Source organism: Bidens hawaiensis, unplaced genomic scaffold (assembly GCF_021521415.1).
Source record: "Bidens hawaiensis isolate Kalapana, Puna unplaced genomic scaffold, B.hawaiensis_p1.1 tig00004357_1, whole genome shotgun sequence".
In the NCBI taxonomy this organism is placed as follows: domain Eukaryota; kingdom Viridiplantae; phylum Streptophyta; class Magnoliopsida; order Asterales; family Asteraceae; genus Bidens; species Bidens hawaiensis.
Window position 1 is genome coordinate 262,728 of NW_027491262.1, and position 21,322 is coordinate 284,049.

Below are 21,322 nucleotides of genomic sequence, written 5' to 3' on the forward strand. Positions count from 1 at the left end.
TTGCTAACTCAAAACCAGGGATGCCACGTAGGATCCATCATGCACAAGTTTCTTGTAGTTAAAGCTGCTTCGACAAGTTCGGTTACACCTCTTTGCACCGACTGCGGTGGATCCACCTAGTTTTCCTCCTAAAATTCCAATCCCACACAATAATTAGCATCAATGTGAACTACTGATAAAAAGTTTAAACGGTTCAAAACGCAAACATGCATACCTCTTCTGATATGAACTGTGGGGCGATCCCATTGATCCGACCAATAACTTGCTCCACATTCGTGGTTATCTTTTGTCTAAACTCAATAGGGTTCAAACTCCCGCCACCGACAACCGGGGCCAATGGCATTCCAAGTGGTCTTCTCCATGACCAAGACAACAGCTCATCACGGAAAAACATAGCTAAATGATGCCATAGATGTTGGCTTTGCTGCATTTCACATGTAAAACCATATTAGACCCAAAACATCAGTTCTTTCTAGCCTGATAATATTTAGAAAAGAAGAATAACCTTTGGGGAAACAACAGCTTGAGCAGCTGCGGACATGGCAGACACAATAAGCCCCTCGACACCAAAATGAGAGAAAAACGCCTGCAAGTTTCTAGTCAACCGAAAAGGCACGGGCTCGTTAAACTCAATCATGCCATTGGCGTCGTAAGCTGGATGAAAATCTGTTTGGAATATTTTCCCGGTGTTCTTAGCAAACAGTATTTTATTAGGCGATCTACCGCCTATTTGCAGCATGAAAGATGTGAAACTTGAAAGCGCCAGCTGGATGGCAAACTGCTTCTTGAAAGCCCACATATGATTCCCACTTAACAATGTTTTGTACATGTATTGTGAGAATATGTTATCAAACACGTAATCTTTTGTGATGTGGTTGTAAGCTTGAAGACGAAGATCCACCACAGTCTCTGGTGATATTTGGCCCGATATAGCTTGGTTTAACTGCTCCTTAAAATAAGCGATCGGTTGGTCAGCCTCTTTATTGTTTCTTGAACAGTGGTTTTCATAGACCTCAAGAAAAGTACTATATGTTAAGTCATCTTCTACCATCCGCACCTGCAGTGGGGCCCACGCATATGAGTTTAGACTTGAGTATGAAAGAATCGTAAAAACATCTAATGTAGAGTGGCTCAAACATACCTGAGACCAAACAGGGATGATGATGGGTGTGTGAATGCTGATGTGGCGGCGTCTTGACTCTTTGTGCTTATCGAACATGCGATTCATCACACGGAAAAGTTGTAATATTCTTTCATCACTTCTAGCATTTGGTGTCAAAGACGTCTGGACAATAAAATGGCGTTGGGATCCGTCTGAGCCAATAAGAGTCAAACGACGGAAACTGCTACCGTGTCTACGCACGATTGGGATATCGGCTCCTACCCTATCTAACTTCACGGTATGATCCGGTGCAACTTCCTGAAATGCAGTAAAAACAAGATGAGTTAAAATAGATATTGAAAATGATGAAACACGGAAGCCGTATTTTAGCTTACTTGATCGGTGAAGTACTGTCCCGGAACCTCGACCTCGACCACATGGAAGTCACGCAGCACACGACTTTCTTCCTCGAGTTTTAACACAGCTGGGAACCGATCTTCAACATTGCTTTGAAGAATGTTTTTCCAGTGTTTAAGTCTTTCGGTGAGGCCAGACAGGGTGGCGGGGAACGTAGCAGCGCTTTCAGGATCAAGATCACGTTCAAAATCCTGCTTGTATTCTCTAACAAACTCAACATGTTTGTTAACAGCATCTGCTGAAAAACATGCCCTGCAAACACCTGAGAGCTCCTTTTTGAGAGATTGAGGAACCTCTGCCGTTGTTGCGGTTGGATATTTGTAGCAACGGTGGAGCAGAGCGTTAACCACCGCCAGTAACCGCTCTTCTGGTAGAGTCACAAATCTTGAACCGATTTCCGTTAGCAAACTCTGCAAATGTCAACAGTTAGCAAACTGGATTAGAAGATAACTTGATAAAACACATATACCTCAAGTTCACTAGCTAAGTTGGTGTGTTTGCTTCTAAGTGCTTCCATTATATCTTTAGCAGCATCAAAAGCACTAGCACCAGAAGCAACTAAACCCATAGCATAGTTACGCCTTATAGCACTCTGACCACCATCATTAATGTTTGTAGGATTTTGCTGTTCATCAGCAACTGCGGACCGTTCAGGCTCTTGACTCTGCGAGCCACCACCATCAACAAGACCGGTTGACTGAGTTCCTTGATTAAGTTGACTTTCTGAGGCTGAAGAACCGCCAGCACCGCCAGCTTGTCTAGCATTCCCATCAGGTCCACCATTGATATTTTGTTGCATCCTTTGTTGCGCCATTGCCATTCTACCAAACTCAGATTTATTTGCCACGTCACGCCTCTCGAGCAGATATGTACGCAGCCAGTAATATAATGCCTAAAAGTTACACAACATGATTTAATCAAATTATAATTGAGTCTAAGAACCAAGAGAATGGAGAATGTATGGTCTACCTGAGGATACACGGTTGCGACTTTCAGGAGAACGAGTTTGCAATGCGGGGCTTCAGATCTTTGTAGGGATAATAATAGTTGTGGAATCCAAGAAAGCCAGACCCAGTGAGGTATTTGGTCAACATACTTATCAAACGCTCGTCCCACAGGCTCATTAGGAGTGTCAAAGCTGAGAAGGTAAAGAACACGAGCTAGATGGCTTCTCGAATTAGTAACACCAAATTTAATTCCATGAAGAAAACAACTCACAGCATACTCCAACCAAATCTCATCATGTGTCTCTTTGAAAGCCTGTAAAAATGATGCATTATAAGCTTTGACTGATGAATTAGCAACGCTGGAAGTTAATAAAGTAACAAATAAATGGGTACCATGTCACAATAGCTTCCCCAACTTATCCACCCTTTAGGAAGGTTCTTGAAAAGGCTGATGGCATTTGAATATGAAAGATTGGCGCCTTCACAATCATGTAGCTTCAACAAAAAGTCACCTTTGATGCGGAAAATTTCTGCTTTGTGTTTGACATGAAAGTATTCCAGATTAGTATTGTTAATTAAATTAAGACCATGTGTAAGCTCTCCCTTCATTTCCAGATATGCCTTTGCTTGCTCCCTGATCTTAACAAACGCCTCCTACAAACATCACAAATTGCTTATATTCAGATTCTATATCTGTAACAAGAATTAAAGTAACAAAACGCATAACATTATACCTGCACTTCCATAGTAGAGTGACCGTACATTTTATCCAAAACGCTCACACAAACATCATTACGACCCTGCTTACGTGCAATGTGAGCAAGTTTATTAACATTCCATGCCTTGTCACGGTAACCGAGATGATGAAGTTGTTCATTAGTGTTACTGTTAGTGTTGCCAAAATCTTTGAATGCATCAATCACTGCATTATACATTTCATTTCTCCACTGAAGCAAGTCACACCAAACAGACAAATTATCCCATTCGTTTGGAGTTCTAAGCCTCCATGTTTCAAGAATGTCTTTTAAATCAGCATAGAGACCATTATGTCACCAACAGGAGAATTTCCAGCTTGTTTGCTTCCATTAGCAATATCTACTATAACTCGGGTTGATTCTTGAACCTCAACCAATTGTTGGAATTGCTGCAAAAGAGGAATCTTTGCATGAATAGACATCTCGGGTAATTGCCACCATTGTTCCAAAGCAAGGTCAACACCTTTACCAACAAAACTTTCAGCATCACTAACACCATTTGTATTCTTTTCATGTAGAGAAAAATACGCATGGATTATACGAAGCTTTGGAGTTTCTCCAATTTGAGCATTTGAAATCACATGATCTTTCAAAAATGCCCAATCAGGTTGTTTCCAGAGACTATCATATAAAACTTCGTAATTATCAACAAGTTTGCCAAAGTCTGACAACACGTCCCATTGACTGAGTTGACTCGCACAGAGTAACCATTGCTCTTCCCAAAGACACATCTCAGCTTTTGGTACTGTGTTATTGTAAGTATCTTGGGTTGCCTTAACCATGGCTTGGTAAAACAGACTTTGAGCCCGCTGCCAGTAACCATGTTGAACAAGTGATAGCCCAACCCGTGTTTCACCAGTAATCGATCGTTTCTTCCATAACCCATATCTCATATCTTCCTCATTCAGCAAACGGTAAAGTTCAGCAAGAGATTCAGAGCATTTTGTGTCATTCTGAAACAGCATCACGTGACTTTCTAGAAGATTTAGTGCAATGTGCCATGCATTGTAAGTCTTTCCTATGTACTTTATTAGCTCACTAGGCATCCGAGGTTGAGGATGGCTTAATTGGAGTCCTTCCAGAAGAGCTTGCACCACATTTGGCCTGTTACCTTGTTTCTTATGGTAATCTTTTGATAACAGAGAGATTATCGGTTTAGCAAGTTTCACTTGTTCATCTTTGCATAATGTCACCCAGACAATTGGAAACACCAATACCCATAAATGATATGCAACATTTGCATCCATATGTGCGAGCTCTCTCAGTGGAATCACAAGATCACCAACCTGTAGCCGGCTCATTTCACTCATAAACTTGGCATGTTTTGTGACAAGGGAATCAATTGTTAATGGGGTATCTTCTGCTACATCAAACGGATCGGTAACAATAGATTGTGTTCCAGAATGTTCTGGAAGAGAACCTGCAACCAGAAGAGAGGTAACCTTGGCAGAATTTGAAGGAAGTGTAATAGGCTTATTCTCAACTAAGATGGCAAGAAGAAGATCAAGCCCTTGTTTTAACCAGAATACATCACTCAAAGCCTCCCAATCTTGAACTTGAATAATATACTGCAGCCTTGTGAATAACGTTTTCTGAAGAGATTCATGATAAAGAGAGAAAAACTTCATCCTCATTTCAGGATCCTTTGCCCTTAAACCGAGTAAAAACTCTCTCTACCTTCTGAAAAACTTCTTGGCGCAAGGATAACGGATACCTGTGAATCAAATCATAAATGAAAAGATGCAAGCTTTAATGCGTTGAACTTTATATAAGATTCAAATTTTATGCTTACTTATTCGCGTCTGCACAAAGCCCATACAAGAGCTCGAGATACTTCCGGTCCCACTCTTCAACAGAACTTGTGAAAAAATTCTGCTTATCAACTTGAGAAAGCTTTTGAAGGAAAGCTACAACTTCTTTTGGAGTAAGAAAAGAAACTGAGGTGGCAGTCGCTCCAGGCATACCAAAATCTTTATCAATCCATCCCTTTATTACATCAAGGATGCAAAGAAGCACTGTATGATCAGTTCCTTTTTCAGAGAGCAAGGAACTTAAAATCTGTGTTATTGACCTTTTGAAATCAGGCCCAGGTATGACCCTTTCACCAATGAGTTTAATGATAGATTTAAGATTGGTGATCACCACTCCAATATCAGAACCTTGACGAGATGAACTGACTGCAGAATCTGGATCTGTTCTTTGACCCTGAAACATGAAATTGTTACCAATTAGCTATACACAACATAATAAAGTACAAGTATTGTATCACAATTCAGAGGAATACTTGTCTTGCATGAGATCCAGGTGCAGATGCCGAGTCACGTGCTAAACGTTGAAGAACACGGACCAGATTGAAAGGATCAATGACATTCTTTTGAACTTCTGCTAATGTTTGTATGATATACAGAACAAAGCTAATCATGGAAGCAGAGTTATCTTCACCAGCTGTTTGAGGATCTGCAACAGATGCAAGGTGCTTTTGTATAAGCTCCTCAACTTTTTGGTACAGTGCTTTAACTTCCGGTGGAGTACTAGTTGCTTCTGAAGGAAAAGCAACAAAAACCATTTTCAACAACGAGCATAACGACTTCCCAGCATCCAACATCTTATACTTGAAACAAGGCTCAAGTATCTGCAAAACATTATCGCTTAGTAAGTTAAGATTATTAGACCTTTTAAATATAAATCTAGACGACGACATTATGATACTTACTTGAGAAATATGAATGATATTATTACGGATGAACAAATGGGGTTGTTTCTCCAAAACTTTATTCATCACATCCAAACCTTGTGCCAGAGCTGTGGACGGGTCCTTTGACTGAGTTGGCGGGATGCTGTTTAGGAGCTTCTCTAAATAATTGAATTTAACGTTAGCGTTTGGCCACACTTCCAAAGCTTGTGATAAGAGCTCTAGAGCTTGCTTATACATGAGACTTGCTTCCTTGTCCTTCGGCTCTATCACCAAGGCTACCTGTTAAGCATATATCATATTAACCAACTGCCAGCTGGCCTTAAGTTCAAAAGTTCATATTATATAAAGTAAACACTCACTCTTATCAGAAAGTTGATTATCATTTCCTCCATTGCAGCATTTGGCTTAAATTCTTCATCGGGCTGTCCAGTAGATCCTGGTGTTTCAATATTTGGAATTGAGGGCCCACCAGGTGACATGACACCAAGAGATTGAAGACCAAGCTCAACCTTTAACTGCTTGGTTGAGTCTTCAGAAAACGCGGATCCATCCATTGGCCGTGCAGAGTCAGCACCAGCGGAACCCAGATTTGGCCCGGCATTATTCTGACTAGTGCCTTCGTTATCATTGACTATCTTCATCTCATTTTGTCTTTGCTTTTCCCAATTGACAACCAACCCAGCAAGTTCAATAGCAAGCCGGCGATTCTCGGAAGTAGTGGTATAAGGTAAACCTAGGCGACTGAGAGAATTAACCATTTGAGGTACAAACTGGGCCCTACAACTGTAGAATAGATCTGAATGGCGAACAATGAGTTGGAATATATGAATGAGGTTAGGAATTGAGTGTCCTTCCTCCACAAGAATCTTTTTTGTGTAGCGTATCCAAATTGGCATACGGGAATTGTCACCAACTGGCAATCTACGCGGAAGTGCTGGCATTAATATGTCAAGGGCTTGTTTGACCAACATTTTATTCTCTGGTTGACAAGTCCTCAGAAGGGCAACAAACACCTGCAAGTTTAGCTGTGCAATTAGTAAGTTCCTAAAAGTGATATGAGATCTAAAGTAGCTAGATTTAGGCTAGTTTTATCAACTTGATATCTGTGACAAAACATTCTTCTATGAATCTCAATACGCGTCTCATTTTCACGAATATACCTGTAGTATGATCTTTTCTGGAGCTTGATAGGCCTCCAAGAAGTGGCATACGTTTACAAAGGCCCACTGCTTACTAGCACTCTCTTCACGTTTTAGGTGATTCCACCCAAATTTTATGAGTTCCTTCCTATGATGAACAAGGTCATTTTGGAGATATTTGAGAAGCAAAGTAGCAAGTTGTAGTAGCTCTATCCTCAAAGGCTCATCATAATCAGCAGATACCTATGCAAGAAGAGAGAATCAAAACAGAGAGCTTACCAACATTAGCTGGCATAATTTATATCAATTACAGACACAGAAAATACTTGTAATGGGTCAATAACTCACCTCTTCAGGAGGATCCAAAAGCTTGTCAACAATTGTTTTGATGATAGCAGTATCTATAACTTCCCATGTCTGTTCATTCTGGAATGCATGAGCTAGCATTGGAAGAATCAGCATTTGCATGATGACCACCAAGTGATCATGGCCCATTTGTTTTGACTGGAATATGTCTAAAAAGTGCAAAAGGAGAGTTTTCTTCATACTGGGAGGATAGCCCTCAGCCACCTGGATGAAAATCTTACAATTAGATTTGTCAACTTACAAAGAGACTCTGTTTCTATTCTTAACTATATGAAGTTGCATATGCAAGAGTCCTCTTTCAAAATGCCCATACCTCAATGATGTAAAACTCCTTCAAAAAGGTAAAATCAATGCGTGTGTGGTATAAGAAGATTGAGAGGATTTCAAACAGCACACTGACTTTGGTTTTATCATGGCGTAAATAGTTCAAGAAGCATTTGACCAGCCATTTGCTCTCTTTCACCTGCATTTTGTTACAGTAGAAAAAAGATTGGAATATCACACACTATATGATAATTGTGCTTCCAAGATGCATATAATACTCACTTGAACCAAACTCTGTTCCTGCTTATTCTGCAGCCGCGATATCCTTGCAGGGGACTTCCACAAAAGAACCAATGAATCAAAAACAATGCGGTTACTCTGCAACCATCCAGGAATGAGTTTGACCAATGTTTTTATAAGAGCAAGGCCCTGGAAATAAGCATCTAGCAAGACATTTGTGGTTGTGGTTGTGGTTGAGGTTGAGTGTTATCATCACCCCCTAATGAAGAAGTTTCCAGAGACCCCTGGGCCGTTGATGTCTCAGCCTTTGGAATGAACTCAGGGAATGCACTTAAGAGTATCTTCTCTGGTGACTTTGCAAGTTCTTCTCTTAGAGGTTGACCAGCATCTGACCGAATGATGTACATTAACCTGGATCATGCTCAAAAGAACAAGCTAGATGAGAACTTTACAAAGAAAAAGGGTTTCAAAGTTTAAACTTAAAAGGTAAACAAATATTTTGAATCCTACCGGCGAAAATATTTGGGTTCGCATAATCGAGCAAGAAAATAATCGACAGCAGCTTGTGGATAACGGTTTAAGAATGTAGTCAGTGGAAGACGATATGGACTATTGATCTCACTATAAAACTGTCCAGATGGAAGAGCTGCTTCTAAATCAATAGTCAAAGTTACAAGTTCATCAAGGAACTTTCCTGCTGCATTGGGGAGTAAGTGAAAAAGCTCGATGATAGCTGTATTAAAAGTTGATAGGAGCATACTTAGATATCAATTACAAATTTTATATTATTTAAAAAGAGAGAGGGAGAGAGCATCTTCACCAGCTGCTATTTTTGGTTCTTCACCACTTTTCCATGATTTTTGAATTTGTTGCAGCTTTTCTGGTTCCAGCCATCTCTTCAAATGCTCCAAAAGTTTGCCTCCCAAAGCCACATTAAACCAATTTGCTAAAAGTTCAAGAAGGCGGGCCAGACCTTGCAGCAGAGGCATATTGAGGTTCTTGGTATGTGCTAAGTTAACTAGTATAGGCCTCAGACTGCTCTGTAAAAGTTCCTTAGGCATTCGTTGCTGCAAAATAACCTAAAAGGCAAAGAATCAGCAGCTAAATAAGATGCATACTAACAATATATAACACAACATTATCAAAATGCACAATAACTATGGAAATACCTGTCTCAATCCCTCTTTAGCAACAGCTACAATTTCTGGTGTCCGGCTTGTCAAGGACTTGAAAAACATGGAAATGATTTTCGCACGCAGCTCAGAATGATTTTGAGTCTTGAAATCTGCCCATGCCATTGCTGTACATAAAAGTTCAATGCACGCTGTGCGGAGTTTAGTCAATGACATAGCAACTTTTGGGTTCATAAACTTTGCAACCCACACAGTCTCATCAGCCTCAGCAATCTGTAATGCTTCTTGAACAAAGTTAACTAATTCCGGAGTCAACTTAATAAGAGGGGGCCTCAAAGCAAGGCAAAAATTCAAAGCAGTCACGGTCCCAACCTATAAAATACAGACAATTAACAAGCATTCTAACAAGCAGTTTGACAAAGAAAGTGATTAGTTAATTGATTACAGGAAGCATGGTGTTTGTTTACCTGTTGTTCAACATTCTTTGACCTAAGAGGGCGCATTAGAAGAGACTGAAGCAAAGGTTGGTGTAACGGTTCAAGCAACTCAGACACTTCACTACCAGTTCGACTAGCCAAAAGTGCCAAACAAGACTGCACTATTTTACTGACTTTTACAGTTGCATTTGTATTTAACAATTCTGAAGCAAGAAACTCAACAACTCCTTGAAAACTCTGCCTGCGGGCTTCACTGTTTGCCTCATCAACATTATTCACCACCCGGAGGACCTGAGTCAAAACCTGACTAGTTTCTTCTTGTTCTTTTGCGGCATAAACAGGGAGTCTCTTAAGAACAAATATAAGTCCTCTTACAACACGCACTTGGAAAACACATAAAGTTTCAACAGTGACTTTCCCGACTAACGCACCAAGACCAATAACCCCACCCATTTGAGCTTGCCAAGTGGACCCATAACAGCAGTGCAATAAACGAGGTAATAGATGATCAAAAATAGGAACTCTGACACTAGGAGGGGGTGAATAAACAGGACTCATTGATGGACTGGAAACAATCATAGGTGTGCCAGGACCTGATCGTGACATGATTACATCAGCATGCTTGGAGCGTGCTAGTAATAGAAGGGTTTCAGAAAATATGTTTAAAGCATTGAGGGCGGCTTTGGCATGGAGCCTGTTTTCATCTGCAAGCACTTCCACAAGAGCATCTAAAAAGATCAGACGGTCCAGTTCCTTTAAATTTGAGCTGTTACCATTTCTTTGTTTCAAACTGTTAGTTGTGTTGGATGACAGTAACGGACCACCAAGAGGAATAGCTGAAACAGGGGCATTGGTAGAAGAATTTTCCAAGTGAAATATGATTGCAAAATGGCGACAAATATTAGCAACATATTCATCCTTGGGATCAATTAAATCAGGCTCTGCACTTGCAGCAATTATGGTCATGAGTAGGATCTTGAATACGGATTTTTCAGCCATTAGCTGTGTTTTGGTCTTGACCCCCAAGTCAGTCTGCAAGAAAAGTTTTTAAGCATCAAATGAGAAGCAAAACATAATGAATCAAAATTGAACTTGTAATTAAACGAACCTTTACTTCGGATGCATCGGATCTTCTCCAAGATGGATCAACTGACGAGACCAGAAAGGTTGATAAGTGCTTAGATATTAACCCATCGTCAGTTACACGACCAGGCAAATCAAGCTGTGATGATAAGCATACTCGAAGAAACTTCAAAGCTTGTTTCCTATAAAAAGCATCCATGCTACTGTTCTTATTCATAACAGCTGATATAGCAAGATTAATACATCGATCCAAAGGTACCAAAAACGGGGTTTCAGGCTCAAATGTAAGAATTAACCGGAGCCCGTGTTCTGGGTTTTCCTTGCACTCAAGTGCAAGTGGCTCTTTAAGAAACCTTCTATTACGACCACCCAACTTGCCAAGAAGTTGTAAAGATTTACCACCCCATGGGTAGGGTGCAGGCCTTAAATGGGAACATAATGCTAAAATCACTTCAGACATAACATTAGCCATACTTGGTTCCAGAAAATCAGGATTTAAACTATCAATCCAGAACTCGAGTGTTCTCAATCCTAAACCAACAAGTTCATCACTCCCATTAAGACACATTACAAGTGGTTTCATCAATCGAGGAAGATGAGGTAACAATGAACTTAACCGTGCAGGGAGTGTTAAGCAAAGCTCTAGTAAAAGGTCTCTCATTTCTTCAGCTGTGGGGCCCTCAAGCATTGCCAACAACATATTCAAGCAGGGCTGTAATGTTGGAATCAAGTCTCTTAACAAAAGCTCAAATTTTCCACCACCTAATGCACGGAACGTTGTTCTAAGCAGTTGTAAATAGCCAAGTGGTCTCTCAACTTCACTGCCACTTTTCATGCACGCTTCCACAATAACAAGAACATGAGGCTGTAAAATGCGCTCACAATCTGCTGGAGCTTTGGCTACAGCACCAAATAAAAAACGGAAAAGATGTAGAACAAGTTTTGCTGCAGGGGAGTCTGGATGTTTCAGAAAATCAAGTTTGCTGCTTACAAGGAAATTAACCAAGACATCTGCAAATGGTCTGAAAACCTTGGGTGCTTGAAGAAGAGTAGAAACTATGTGCACAAGCTGTGTGTTGGATATCATGCATTCAAAAAGTTCTGGCATGCATAGTGAGAACATGTCCATAAGGTCTCGAGGTTCCATGATAGCCAAAATCTGGGAGAAAAGATGGATCATTTCTCTCTCCTCATCTTTCTCCTTGAAGAGAGCTAAGCAACGGACACCACTCTTCAAGACACCAGAAGCTCTCCATACCTACACAAAGCCATTTCTTTAATTAGTCTTAATTATCATGTTATTCAATAAAAGCATTAATTTGTATAAACAATAAACAATAATACCTCTTCTTCTCTAAGCCCTTTAAATGGCTGTCCTGTGGATGAATTAGGCGTGGTTGCTGGAAACATCTGTGGAGGTGTTCCATGAGTGGAAGGTGGGACCTGTGATCGGGGTAGATGTGCGTGTGTGATGCTCCATATTATTGTTTTCATTCCTGGTAATATAAAAAGATAAGATTTTAAACATTAGAATGCTCATTTTGCAGCAAACTTTTAAAGAACTCAACGGGCATGAGAAAATCATTCAACATAATGCTTAAAATGACAGATTAAATATAAAAGAATGGAAGAAAATTACCCATAACCAATGTCTTGATCAAATGCTTACAATCACTGACTTCTTTTGAATGTTCCACCGGAACCTGAATGTTCAGAACAGCCTGCGAGATAGTTCACATGTGGCATATAGTGTCAGTGTGTCACGTGTTATCATAAACATGAGAGATAACTCAAATTCTCACTACACATAACTACCAAAATAATGCTTAAAATGCCAGATCAAATATAAAAGAATGGAAGAACATTCAAGAAATGGCTTGGTGCTCATGAAAAAAAAGTGGGTTGGTTTAATCAGTATAACCTGTACTGGTAGCTCAAGCTTGGATTTTAAGGTAGAGCGATCCTTTCCTTCCTCTCCATCTTCCAGTAGCTGTCAGAGAAAATGAACAAAATTATTGGAATGATGCAAGAGTAATAGGACGAGGAAAGAAGCAACTAACAGAAATATAATTCATGACATCGTCATTTATTTTTATTTTCATTTTGTTAATGCTATTATGTCTACCAATTTAACTTTTTAGTTCACTTAACCAATAACTTGTGGATAGCTATTAGCTAAACAGGAATGAAACGTGTTCCATGGTAGTAGAAACAAGATGCCGTTAAGAATGATAGTATTTTGTTATAACTGTAATAGAGCCCAAGTGCAGCCATGTAAAGTATACCTGAGGTATAGTACGTTTAAAGGTGCTAAACTTCCCGACAAAAGCATCCAATATACGCCCCTACACGTATAATAAGAATAGGCTATCATTATTCTAAAAGAAAGACCAATCTTAATTGCAACTCCAGAAAGAATAGCATAGCAAACCAAGTCAAGAAGCCATATAAAATCTTACCAATAAAACTCTTGCTTCATCCATGGATGGTAGATCAGCGCCTTTCTCAAAAATTGGCTCCACCTAAAAACATATTCATGAAGTACACTTATGAGTTATGATTAATAGACAATGAAAACCAAACTAGAGCTCTGACCCCTAAAGAGGAGAAAAAATAGAGGGACAAAACATTATTGGTGATTTAAACTGAGATCCAAGATGTACCAGATTTAACATTAACCGTGCACACGTGGTGTGGATGCTGAGAGATAATGATGCATCATGCATATTACTTGAGAATAGGTAGATAATCCTTGACAACTGCAGAAAAATAATAGATACAGCAGTAAGAGATGTAATACAAGAAAACAGCACATAACTCCTTATTAAACATCAATGCCTCAAAATTAATTCATAAACTTTTCAGTGAGCTTCAAACCTGTGGAAGTGAGAGGTCTCCACGAACATGATGAACAATTTCTGCTAAAAGACTATACGCCAACGGTCTCAATGTCTCAAAACAAGCCCGTCCAATTCCCACGAGAACCCTAACATAGTTCACAAAGACAAAGCTCTTAAAAGCTGTTTTAGACATTATATCGTACGCAAAACAATATCTAGAGAGATCAAAAAGCAAGTAATTTTATTAAAAGCATTTTTCACATATGTCCTGATCAGAGGCAGAATCTATTCCAAATACAGTTACACCTCTTTATCTCATATTACAAGAAGTGCTTGAAAAATGAAGAGAAAAACACAAGTTATCAAATGCATCATCTTATTTATAACCATAGACAGATAATGAGTCACATTTCAATTGAAATGAATAATGTCAATGTTGAATTTCAGTAACAAAGAGAAATCAGATGATGAAGTTAGCAAACTATGCACAAAATATTACCTCTCTTCCAAGAGTGTATCGATCAGAGGAAATAAACCCCTCTTAAAATCGGTTCCAAGGACATGTTTCAATGCTATCAACAACTCCTGCGCATGATAAGTATATTATATATACCAGTTCACATACATATGAGAAGCATTAACTAAGGACAAACAGATATAGATCATACTACCTTTCTGATGGAAACAGAGTCTGAACAAGTAACAAGCAGGTTCACGATGCTTTTACATATGCTGTCCTCATGTGCCCTAATATAATCAGCAAAGCTCTTCAATAGGTAAGTCAGGAATGAGACCGTCTGCAACAACAGAGCCAGAAATAGATAAGTATATAAGATAATATTAGCCTTCACATATGATTCGTTAAATGATTCAGTAAGAACGATATAAAGATAATCTCAACAAATTACCTTAACCTGGGCCCCTTTTAGCTCGGTGAAGTGAGTCTTCAAATGCGGAGGAACCTTATCAGGACCAGGGACTGAGATAGCAGTAACCATCAATGGCAATAACTGAGGGATATTGGTTTGGACAAGCCGGTTATACAGCTGAAAGAGAAACATAACCACCAAAGAACTCTCGGTCACAATCTTGAACGACCTAGTACTTGGATTAAGTTGACCAGCCCCAGTGCTTGAGGCAGTGGAAGACCCACCTTGATCTGAAATCTCCATCGGCTTAATGTCTTCACTACCAAGCGAAGGTAATGATGGCATTGATGAAGGTGGTGTTGATGGAGCCACAAGTGCACCACTTTCAAAGAAATGAGTAACCGTGAGTCTAAAGTTTTGGTAAATTTTACACACGAAGTCAAGAAACGGCTGCACTTCAGTCTCTTGGTTTGGTCTGAAATTCCTCAATAGATCAAATATGATGCGAATGCAAATCAACCCGTTCTCCTCGTTGTCAGTAGTAAGGACATGCATTGCAACTTTCAGTAGCTCTTGAACAAAAGGCCTTAACACTTCACTGTGAGGAAGAAGGTTTAGAATTTCAATAATAATGTTCCGCAGCTTATGCTCAGGGTTGTCAGTAAACTGAGGCTTTGTTATTTGATATAGAATCATCGAAAACGGGCGGAAATAACACTTAAGGAAATTCAAGTACTCCCCTGTATGTGTTATCTCTAAACTATCCCGCACCTCCATTGCCATTTGTAGCCTATTTTGAATAGCTGTACCAAACAAAACAAAGATTTAGAACTCCAGCCAACAACATAATCAACTCAAGAAAACAATCTTCTAAATCACATAACACAACCATCACATTTCTCGAGTTGTCATCACTGTAAACGATTCACTATCTTCCAGCCTAGCAAGATAATCTCAAACTTGTAACAAGTTATGCATATAAACCCTAGTGATATCTAATTCATATCCATTTTAAATTTAAAAATTCCCAAAAATTACAAGTTCAGTAAGAGTAAGTGTGACTCGTATACAGTGTTGCAAAAATTAGGGCTAGTCCGCGATTAATCGCTAGTCGGCCAGTGACCAACTAATCTTCAGCAAATCGGCCAAATTAGTCGCTAACTAGCCAAATCGCCCCTAGTCGGACAGCCAATTCCGGCCAACCTTTGTAAATTACATATAAAATTTCCAATCCAATTAATCGCGAGTAATTGTACAACAGTGCTAAGTTTGTGTCTCCTAAGCTAATTAACAAAAGCACCCTAGGGCTAGAAAAAAACTCCTCTATAAATCATACACAACTGATCTTCCAAGCATAACAATGAACAGAAACTAAATTAACAAGTACAATAGGTGGTAAAGAGAAAGAGAAAGAAGTATAAGGAGGTCGGGTTCCATGAGAAGGCGAGAATGCTGCTCGAAATTCTGAATAGGACTCATGACTGAAACCCTAGCTGAGGATCAAAACTGTACTTGATAGAATAAAACTGAAACTGTACAGAATTAGGGCTTGGATAGTGAATTTGGGGATTCAAGTAACTGTGTGTTTAAGCTTGATTGTTACGTGATCGCTGAGTCAAGCAGGGGGGTGGGGGTCTTTTTCTTTTCTCAAGATTTTTTAAATTATTATTAAATTATTAACTATTTTAAATAAATTATTATATTTTTTACATTTCGGAATCGGTACGATACTAGTATTTTGTTGAATTTTTGTCCTCGTATTTGGGGATTTTCGGTACCGAACTCATTCATAGTCTTGCTGCATTGGTAATAATGAAGTTCATTAAATATGACTTTTCTTTAGCAGCAGAGTTGTAATACTTTTAATACACTCCAAAAATTCAGTGCATTCTACTCGTTTATTAGAAAGGATATGCATTTATTGGAAAGATATTTTTTACTTAAATTAATATTTTTCGTTATTTGGCCAGCTTTATTAACAATTACGTTTTTTCTAATAATGACTTGCACACTTATCTATTTCTTACTTCTACTCCCAAACTACACCCCAAAAGAAAATTCCTCGGGCCATGATAAACGGGTCAGGTTATTCTACGAATGAGGACAAAAATGAGATGGATAAGAAGGATTTGTAGTCACACAAAAAAAAACCCTCAAAAAAATAATTAAAAAAATTCATAACTCAAAATTTAATAAAAAAAACGAAACAAGTAGAAACACAAAAAAGTTTCCGTCATCTTTCTCGGTATAAAAAAAACAATGTCGAGTGAAAAATATCATTGTGTATTTTTGTTTATCATTGTGTTTTGTGTTTTGTGTTTATTTTCGTCATTGAATGTGTCTTTTAACCTTAACATTGTGTAGCTTTTTCTTGATATTGTGTTATATTACTCAACATTGCGTTTGTTCGGCATTGTGTTATATTTTGCTATCTATTGTGTCGTTTTTTAGTTATAGTTGTGTCTTTTGTTCTTTTGTCATTGTGTCTTTCCATCATTTTTTTTTTTAACAGGAGTGATGGAAGAAACATTTTTCTTTATTAAATTTTTTCGTTCTTTATTTATATTTTGAGTTATGATTTTTTTATTATTTTTTTAAATTATTTTTAAAGAGTTTTTTATATGGTTAAAAATCATTTTCATGATTCTTATTTTTGTCTCCTTTTATATTTTAACTTTATTCTTTGAACCAGATCCCTAGTATTTTACATGAAAAATAAGAATCTTTACCATCCAGACTGGAATGACTAATAACAATCATGTAAAGCTTTTAGGATATATTAATCAATATAAGTAAAGCAATAAGATATATTACAAGTGCATTTGCATTCTAGTGATAATAAAAACATTTTTTGTTAGCATGAAAAAATAAAGGCAAATTGAAAATAAATAATCTCGTCTTTATTGTATTAGCCGATAATAATCTCACATTTAAAAATCATTACATACGGTCCAACGTTTCAACTATTTTTGTCTCAATAGACATCCGTTAAAAAACACTTAACGTCGTTAAGTTTTTTTGCGAGTTTCAAACTAATGTTTTAGGGCTTTTGATTAGAAGAAGAATACGAGTCGACTAAGTAAAACTTATCTCTAAACGGTTATCTAAAGAACGAAACAGTGTTTTAATTCGGATGCTTAAATTTCCAATTAACAAAAATCAAGCCATTTGAATTACCGTTTCGAGATAAGTTTTACATCAGTCAATTTATATCCTTCTTCCGATCATAAGCCCTAAAACATCGGTTTGAAACTTGCAAAAAAACTTAATTGCGTTAAGTGTTTTTAACGGCGATCCATTGGAACAAAAATACTTGAAAGGTTTGACCATTGGTAATAATTTTTAAAGATGGAATTATTATCGGCCAATACATAAAATGTGAGATTATTTATTTCCAATTTGCCAACAATAAATGTATGTCTAACAATATAATTAGTCACTATGATATATGGATATCAAGCATCATGATGCAAACAAAAATAATCACGGGTGAGAAGTAATACAAAATGTAGCTTAAGGGCAACATGACAAGAATCTAAATATACTGTTAGAGCAAGATGATTTTTTTATATAACATCATTATGAGACCTTCAAATAAGATGTCACGTGAACAGATTCCTATTTTATCAAGCAAGCAAGTATGTTATATTTGGAAATCCCAGTTAATAAGTTATAAAAATACAATTTCGTTAAATATCCTATTAGTATGTTATAAGTTAACATTTGAATGCATTTAAATATAATTATCTTAGCATTTATCCTAATCACATAGGTCATGTTGTATTTAAAGAGGTTTTAGAGATTTATGAATTGTAAAATTTTGTTTATCATTATTTATATCTTATTAATCCATAATGTATGTTATTATGTACATTATTAAATTTAACATTTTATTGTATTTTTTAACCACTCGTGTAGCGCACATGCTCTATACTTCTTATATAAATGTAATGAATCAAGGTGTAAATTATTTATTCTTTTAAATGTTAGAAAACAAAATATTTAAAACTCATGTGAGTTGGTTAAGGAAAAAAATTGTGTATTTATTATTATGATTTTATTATTGTTATTGTTATTGTTATTATTATTATTATTATTATTGAAATAAATGTTTTTTCTTAATTGTGTTAATTTGGTTATCAACTTATGTATAATGATTTTATTGAAAAGTAAATACATTCTGACGTGTTAATATATAGAGGTAGAATGGGCTTCACTTAAATCACTTTTTGCACTCACTAAGGTGTGTATTAGTCTTTAAAGGTTCCACATTTTTTAGTTTTCATAAAAAGAATGATGAGATGGCTCCACTTTCTTTTATTATTATTATTATTATTATTATTATTATTATTGCTTAATGAAACATGAACCAGACAACAGAGTTTATTCACGAGTTTGCCATGTTCACGGAGAAGCGGCAGTGCCCTTTTCACACATGAGCGTGTGATGTTTGAGGCGTTAAAACAGTGAGGTGACAAGGCGTTGAAGCATTGCACAAAGCCTTTTGTAAACCCAATTACTGGGATATACACTAACAGGGTAGGTCCGGTATAAATGAAACAGTTAAATGTATTACATGTATGCCCCGATTTTAGTGATGAAAAAAAATATCGTTGGCACAACTAAGCAATGAAAACATAGGACTTACAATATAATTAAAAGCTAAACAATTAAAGCGTATGACTAACAGCATAATTAGTTATCAAGATATATAGAAATCAAGCATCACGATGCAACCAGCGAGGAGTAATGCAAAATATAACTAATCAAGGGTAGTATGTGATAGAACTTGTTAAACAAGCTTAGTGTAACCATTAACAGATGTATTTACACTATCACAAAACTTGGAAACTATTTTGTGTCACTAGCATCTAGATTGTCAAATATGAAGGAGCGACTAACGTAGTTGTGGAAAATGTGAATCATTATGTGTTCCCTTTATGTGTAGTCATTCACGTGGTAGATAGAGCATGAGCTAATGTAAATATTAAGAAATAATGTTGGAACCTTGTGACTAGGCCTGTAAACGAACCGAACGTTCGATGAACTATCATGAATCGTTCAGCGGGAAGTTCGTTTATGTTCGTTTATTTAATAAATGAATGAACATGAACAAAAAATTTGTGTTCGTTTAATTAAACAAACGAGCATAAACACATATTCCATTCGTTCATTAATGTTCATGAACGTTCGTTTATGTCTGTTTATTTATGTTCATTTATGTATTAATATTAATATAAAATAATTTAATATTATTTGGATAGGTCATTTGCTTAAAGGTTTTATATTTATTAACTTGTATTCATTTAAGTGTTTTCATTTAAGTTCGTTTATATTTCTGTTCATTTACGTTTGTTCAAACATGTTCGTTTATCTTTATTCAGTTACGTTAGTTTAGATTTTAAACAAACGAACACAGATATCCATTTTTAAATAAACGAACATGAACATAAATATTTGTTCGATTAAGTGTCCGTGTCCTTTTAAAGTTAAATGAACGAACACGAGCATGCCCTTGCTCGTGTTCATTCAATTCGTTTACAGGCTTTCATTATTCACATTGATGAATACATCAGTATCAATCTCTAGGCTCTGCCGATTTTATTTGTGTTCGTGAATCGTTCGTGAACACTTTAATTTCCTTAATGAACGAACACGAACATAAAATCTCGTTCGGTAAGTGTCCGTGAATCGTTCGTGAACACATTATTTACTTAACGAACGAACATGAACAAGGCATTGTTCGTGTTCGTTCAGTTCGTTTACAGCCCTACTTGTGACAATAATAAAGCATAGGATATAGATTATTCAATAATACGACATTGAGGGGGTGTTTGGGATTGTTTATTTTATCTCCTTATGACTTATAACATGTAAGTTATAAGGTGTTTGAAAAAGTTAAAGGTTATGAATGGATAAGTAACTTATAACTTTTGACTTGTATAAGTTATAAGAAGGGGAAATAAGAAATCCCAAAACCCCCCTAAGAATAGAATGAAAGCAAATGAATTATTTTGCCCTTATTCCCCTCCATACGTTAAGAACGATTTAGCCACCATTCTCAAGATTTTATTGAAAGAGGAATTCAAAGCTATCAAGACGTGTAGAATCACCAACAAATTAGAATGACATTAATTATGAATAAGGTTTACGTTCCAAAACCTACATCTTAAGACAACGGGTATCAATGTTGTGAGTTGACATTAATATCAGCATTGATAGAAACAGTCTCATAGGTGATGGGTGGTCCTCATGAAGTGATATTTTTTTTTGTACATTAAAGTGGGGGCGCCATAACCAGTTTTGAGGCCCAATGTAATATTAAAATGGTATATTGGTTTTTAATTATCCCAACAACTATTGTCTTTTGGTTACTGTTGGTCCTAACTAATGAATTGGCTACTGATGGTCCCAACTTTTAAATTATTTGTTTCTAACGGTACGTGACTAACAGAATCATAACGCCGTTAGTTTCAAGTTGCCGGAAAAACGGTTTTGGCCGAAAAACTCAATATTTTTCCTGAAAACTCAACATTTTCGTCCCAAACATCTTGGTAACTTCGTATCAGACCTTTAGGAACATTTTAAAGTAAAAGCCCCAATTATTGAGGTCGCCGTAAACCCTAGAACCATCGTCGGAATCGGTTAATGGTGCTCAAGTGGTGGTAGTTGGTTAGCGGTGAGTCAATTGGCGGATGGTTTAGGTGGTGTTTTCCGACAACAAATTTGAATTTTCCGGCCAAAAACGTTTTCCCGGCGACCTGAAACTAACGGCGTTAGGATTCTGTTAGTAGCAGACCATTAGGAACAAATACTTTAAAAGTTTGGACCATCAGCAGCCAATTCATTAGTTGGGACCAACACTGACCAAAAGACAATTGTTGAGATCATTAAAAACCAATATACCTATTAAAATTTGATGTATTTATAGCTTTCTTTTACCATAACAATCCTCTTGACATTATCAGAGCCTTAAGTTGTCATTGATAAACTAATGAAGTTAAAATATATATATATATATATATATATAGAAAG

The 21,322-nt window shown here is 37.1% G+C and overlaps 1 pseudogene across 1 annotated transcript; it reads right to left on the reverse strand.

The window, feature by feature from the left end:
* Nucleotides 1-15,081, reverse strand: LOC143626415 (uncharacterized; annotated as a pseudogene). The gene is made up of 32 exons (XR_013152416.1): nucleotides 14,327-15,081; nucleotides 14,090-14,215; nucleotides 13,918-14,003; nucleotides 13,456-13,564; nucleotides 13,242-13,337; nucleotides 13,038-13,100; nucleotides 12,864-12,923; nucleotides 12,500-12,568; nucleotides 12,218-12,299; nucleotides 11,923-12,074; nucleotides 10,604-11,836; nucleotides 9,526-10,527; nucleotides 9,095-9,430; nucleotides 8,746-9,004; nucleotides 8,436-8,658; nucleotides 7,968-8,336; nucleotides 7,735-7,884; nucleotides 7,404-7,625; nucleotides 7,077-7,298; nucleotides 6,276-6,929; nucleotides 5,935-6,195; nucleotides 5,506-5,853; nucleotides 5,014-5,426; nucleotides 3,201-4,935; nucleotides 2,860-3,120; nucleotides 2,489-2,779; nucleotides 1,989-2,411; nucleotides 1,498-1,929; nucleotides 1,142-1,420; nucleotides 506-1,057; nucleotides 215-424; nucleotides 1-128 (listed from the first exon to the last, which is right to left on the reverse strand). The product of XR_013152416.1 is annotated as an uncharacterized LOC143626415 (transcript).
* Between the last annotated feature and the right edge of the window lie 6,241 nt (nucleotides 15,082-21,322).